This window comes from Rhinatrema bivittatum, chromosome 4 (assembly GCF_901001135.1).
Source record: "Rhinatrema bivittatum chromosome 4, aRhiBiv1.1, whole genome shotgun sequence".
NCBI classification, from domain to species: Eukaryota; Metazoa; Chordata; class Amphibia; order Gymnophiona; family Rhinatrematidae; genus Rhinatrema; species Rhinatrema bivittatum.
The window spans coordinates 83,297,605-83,303,604 of NC_042618.1; positions in this window are offsets into that span (position 1 = coordinate 83,297,605).

Consider the following 6,000-nt stretch of genomic DNA (forward strand, 5'->3'; position numbering starts at 1 on the left):
CAAACCCCAGCGTTTAAAGAGACTGACGTTTAGGCGCCAAAATTATGGCCAATCAGAATACAAAGGGAGTTATACAGTGAAAACTGCACAGAGATGGAAATTCAAAGAAAAAATTGCCACTCAGTCTCATTGTTTAAACCATGGGGTGATAGATGATACAATTTAAAGATCCATTTCTGTTCCCTGCGGATCAGAATTTCTGAAAAATTACCGCCACGGGGTGGCAGAGATACCACATCAGTCACATAAAATTTCAGATCGAGTTCAGAATGACCGAACGAGGTCCAGTGAGATACTAAGGGAGCTGTCTCTCGTCCGTTTTTAATGTTAGACTGATGTTCAACGACCCGAGTGTGGATCGGGCGAGAGGTTTTGCCTACATACATCCTGAGGCAAGGACAAACAATCACGTGAATCACTCCTTTAGTCTGACATGTGGCAGAAAATCTAAGTTGAAATTTCGTATGAGAGATGGGATGTTCAAATGTTGTTAAAGGTGAAGTATGGGGACAGACCGAGCAATGTCCACAGGGCTGGTGACCTAAAAACTTTGCAGAGTCAGATAGAGTTAAGTCATTCAAATGGGAGTGAACAAGAATGTCTCTAAGGTTCCTGCCTCGACAAAATGAGAAACGAAGAGGGTAATCAAAAGTTTTATATAGAGGCAGTATGGGCCAGTGACGTTTAATAATAGAGGTGATATTATGTACATGGGTAGAAAAGGTAATATTTATTTTTAATTTTTATATGCCGATGTTCCTGTATAGCATACATATCGCACCGGTTTACAGAGAACTGAACTGTCGCCTCTGGGGCGGATACATTGGAACAGGTTGAAAATGAACTTACAGTGAAACAGGTGGACTACAATTCCAAACACGATTAGCTAAAACAAAGTACAATTCAAAACATATATACAGTGGGGTAGGTGGACCAGCGTCTAAAGCTCGATTCATCAGATCTTAGCTCTCAAGGAACGCTTGGCTGAGTAGCCAAGTCTTTAGCTTCTTTTTGAATACCAGAAGGCAGGGTTCTTGGCGGAGGTCCGGAGGGAGCGAATTCCAAAGTGGGTGACCCCGAGAGGGTGCGTTTCCTCAGTGAGGTTTTTGCCGGCTGGGTGTGTAGCATATCCTTGTACGCACTTCTGGTGGGTCTCTTGGAAATGTGCTGCTGAAGTTGGAAAGTGAGGTTGAGGGGGGAGATGTTGTGTAAGGCCTTGTGTATCATCATGAGGGCTTTAAAGAGTATCCTGAATTTAATAGGCAGCCAGTGAAGGTTCTGGAGGATAGGGGTGATGTGTTCCCTTTTGTTGGTGTTTGTGAGGATTCTGGCCGTTGCATTCTGGACCAACTGAAGTGGTTTGATAGTGCTGGCGGGGAGGCCCAGAAGGAGTGAGTTGCTGTAATCCAGTTTCGGGAGGATGATAGATTGTAGTACCAGGCGGAAATCTCGGAAGTGCAGAAGTGGTTTTAATTTTTTTAATACTTGCAATTTAAAGAAGCATTCCTTGGTGGTATTGTTTACGAATTTGCTTAGGTTGAGTTGGTTGTCTAGTAGTACACCAAGGTCTCTTACATGCGTTATGTGGTCGATAGATGTGATGGGGAGTTGGGAGGAGATTGGAGGGTTGAGCGGAATGTAGTTGTCTGGGGCTATTAGGAGGATTTCGGTTTTGTTAGTGTTTAGTATGAGGTTGAGGCTGGTGAATAGGTTGTTGATTGCTGTAAGGCAGCTATTCCAGTAAGACCATGTTTTGTGGAGTGATTCCGCTATAGGGATGAGGATCTGTATGTCATCCGCTATAGGAAGTGCGTTAGCTTGAGGTTGGACAGTAGATGGCAGAGTGGGAGGAGGTAAATATTGAATAGTGTGGGTGATAGGGATGATCCTTGGGGTACCCCCAGATTTGATCTGATTGGGTGTGACTCTTTGTTGTTGATCCTGACTTTGTAGGACCTGTTTTCAAGGAATGATTTGAACCAGTTGAACGCCGAACCTGTGATGCTGATGTCTGCCAGACGAATGCTGAGGAAAGGTTGACCTTTTTCCAGTTTAAGGAGGATGTTGTCCGAGAGCGAGGCTAATAATGATTCGGTGTTCAGGGACTTTCGGAATCTCAATTGATTTGGGGTGAGGATGTCATTTTCTTCTAAGAATTCGGATAGTTGTCTGTTCACAATCTTCTCCATAAGTTTGGCGATCATTGGAAGGTTAGCTATGGGGCGGAAGTTGCCTGGATCTGAGGGTGGCAGGTTGGGTTTTTTGAGGAGAGGCTTAAGCATTGCAAGCTTGAGTTGGTCTGGGACTTGTCCTTGGGACAGTGAGCAGTTTATGATGTCTGCTACTGGTTTGGCGATGATGTTTGGAATGGAGAACAGCAGGTTGGATGGTATGTGATCTAAAGGATGAGACGAAGGCTTCATCTTCTTAAGGATGTTTTCTATTTCTAATGCGGATGTCAGTTCGAAGGTGGCAAGAGAAGCTGGGGTTGAATTTTGTTGCTGGAGGGTTAAGTGCGAGAGTTGGGAACTGGTGGTGGATGAGTAAATAGGATGAGGAGCGGGCCCTTTGAGGGGTGCCACGAGGGTGGCGATTTTTTTCTTGAAGTAGTCCGCCAGTTCATTGGCCTTGTTGATAGCTTGGTCGTCTGGGATGAGGGGCGTAGTTGGTTTTGTGAGGGCTGATACGTAAGAAAACAATACTCGCATCAAAGATAAAGTGGTGGATCTTTTTGGAGAAGAATTCTTTCTTGGTTCTGTTGATGACATTTCTGTAGGAGTTTAGGCAGGATTTGTAGGCCGGAGAGGGTTGTTGTGGAAGGGTTTTTACGCCACCTGTGTTTTTTACATCTGAGCTCCTGTTTGAGCAACTTCAGCTCAGGGGTGAACCAGGGTTTCCTGTTGTCCTTATCCGGATGGAGTGTTTTCGTGGTCATGGGGCACACTTGATCTGCAACATTGTTGGTGATGTTAATCAAAGATGTAGTGGCAGTGTTGACGTCAGAGAGGTCTAGGTGAAGTAGTTCCTTGGAAAGATGCAAGCTGAGGCGTTCACCGGTGCAGGGTTTCCTGACGGATACTGAGGTTAAATGGGTTGCTTGGGGAGTGTGCTCCTTGATCTCTAGAACCGTGGAGATGATTTGGTGGTCCGTCCATGGGACTGGTAAGCATGTTGGGTTGGTGTGGGGCGATATTCCTTCGTTTGCAAGGTGATGCATATAGGGAAAAATAACCCATGCTATAATTACACGATGTTGGGTTCCATATTAGGTGCTACAACCCAAGAAAGAGATCTAGGTGTCATAGTGGATAACACATTGAAATCGTCGGTTCAGTGTGCTGCGGCAGTCAAAAAAGCAAACAGAATGTTGGGAATTATTAGAAAAGGAATGATGAATAAAACGGAAAATGTCATAATGCCTCTGTATCGCTCCATGGTGAGACCGCACCTTGAATACTGTGTACAATTCTGGTCGCCGCATCTCAAAAAAGATATAATTGCGATGGAGAAGGTACAGAGAAGGGCTACCAAAATGATAAGGGGAATGGAACAACTCCCCTATGAGGAAAGACTAAAGAGATTAGGACTTTTCAGCTTGGAGAAGAGACGACTGAGGGGGGATATGATAGAGGTGTTTAAAATCATGAGAGGTCTAGAACGGGTAGATGTGAATCGGTTATTTACTCTTTCAGATAGTAGAAGGACTAGGGGACACTCCATGAAGTTAGCATGGGGCACATTTAAAACTAATCGGAGAAAGTTCTTTTTTACTCAACGCACAATTAAACTCTGGAATTTGTTGCCAGAGAATGTGGTTCGTGCAGGTAGTATAGCTGTGTTTAAAAAAGGATTGGATAAGTTCTCGGAGGAGAAGTCCATTACCTGCTATTAGGTTCACTTAGAGAATAGCCACTGCCATTAGCAATGGTTACATGGAATAGACTTAGTTTTTGGGTACTTGCCAGGTTCTTATGGCCTGGATTGGCCACTGTTGGAAACAGGATGCTGGGCTTGATGGACCCTTGGTCTGACCCAGTATGGCATTTTCTTATGTTCTTATGTTCTTATGTTTATGAAAATAAGGTCTAACGAGTGACCTGCTTTGTGAGTAGGATTGTTGACGATTTGTCTGAATCCCATGTGGCTGAGTGTGGTGAGTAGGGTTTCGCAGTTTGTGGAGCGTGGTTGAGCGTCCACGTGAAGGTTGAAGTCTCCCATCAGGATGGCTGGTTTTCCGGCATTAAGGTGTTTTGCGGCGAGTTCGATGATGGGAGAGGGGTCTGCCTCGAGTATTCCTGGAGGGGCGTAGATTAGTCCGATTATTAGGTATTTTGATTTAAAGAGGGCAAATTCCAGGTTGGCTGAGGCATTTGTGAGCTGTAGGGTCAGGCCTAGCCCTTTTTTGGCTGCCAGGAGCAGCCCTCCTCTTTTTTTGAGCCTGGGAATAGAGAGGAGGTCGTAGGCCTGGGAGGGGAGCTGATTTATTAGTACAGTGTCTGTGGTTTTTAACCAGGTTTCTGTGATGGCACAGATGTCTGGTTTCGTTTCGGAGAGGAAGTCGTTGAGTATGTGCATTTTCCTAGTGATGGATTGCGCATTGAATAAAGTCAGTGAGAATAATGCCAGGCCGAGAATTTGAGTGACTGGGGATATCATGATGGGAATGAGTCTCTGTTGGCGATTGAGTGAGTGAATGTAGGGCTTAGGGAGTCTCGTCAAGTGGTTGTAGATTATGGGAATGGTGAAGGATCGCATGGTGGTTAGAAAGTGGGCGACGAGAGGCGGGCCGGTGGAGTAGGGCTGGTTAGAGAGGTGCCTGTGGCTGTGATGAATGGCTGGGCGCTGTTGCTTGCTTGATTGTTGGCTTGCGTGGGGATACCGGAGCGTGATTCTGGAGCCACTAAGATGGGATGTTAGGCGATAAAGGTGGCAGAATTGTAGAACAGGATGTGTAGGAAGAGGTTTTTCTCAGGGCTTCTCTCGGGGCTGCACGAAGGGGCGCACAAAGGGGCCTGCCCCTTTGTCGCGCTCCTTCGGCGCGGATCGGGGATTTAAACCCCCTGGAGCCGCTTGTGATTGGCCGGGCCGGTGATTGCGCTGGTAGGCGGCGTTTCGGAGGCGTGAGGGCGCTCAGAGGGCCGATGGACGTCTCAGGTACGAGGGCCTTGTAGTCGGTGGCCGGATCCATCGGGGGCAAGGGAGAATTCGAGAGCCTTACCCCGGCGGGTCTGGGCGCCGACTGCGCAGGCCTTCCCTTGCGGTCGACGGCGGAGAGGAGGAAACGTGAATATCTGTTTCCCCTCAAGCTAGATCATCTGATAATATGCAGATAATATGCAATTATCAGATGATCTAGCTTGAGGGAGAAACAGATATTCACGATTTGCATAGAGGGCTTGTTTGAAAGCTCTGCTGAGTACCCGGTGAGGGTCCCCCCTTTCCTTAAACCTAAGCACCATCAGCTTAGCTTGGTTAATGAAGTCTGCTCGTGAAGAGCAGAGACGTCTGAGTCTAGGTAGTTGGCTGGCTGGAAGATTAGTCCTTAAAGCAGTAGGATGATGACTGCCATACCTTAAAGTGTTCCGGTCAGTCTTTTTTCGAAATGTTGTGGTGTGAAAACTGTTATTTTCGATAGAGACTGAAACATCCAAGAAAGGTATTACATTTGGATCAATAGAGAATATTTAATTGAAGGTGTTCATTACAGCTATTTAACCAATCAAAGAATACAAAGAATTGGATGTCAGTCCCTGTCCATACTAGAAAGATGTCATCAATGTACCGATGCCAGGAAAAAATGAATGCTGACCAGGAGGATGGATGTATAAAATCATCTTCGAATTTGCTAACAAGAGAGACAGAAAAAAAGACTACAGGTAGGATATATCCAATTGGGATTCTATGGGAATTTTTCATAAAGTTTTTTCTTTGATATAGTACATACTTCAATTAAACAAATTCTGAGTCAGATACAGAGAAGGTACAGAGAAGGGCTACCAA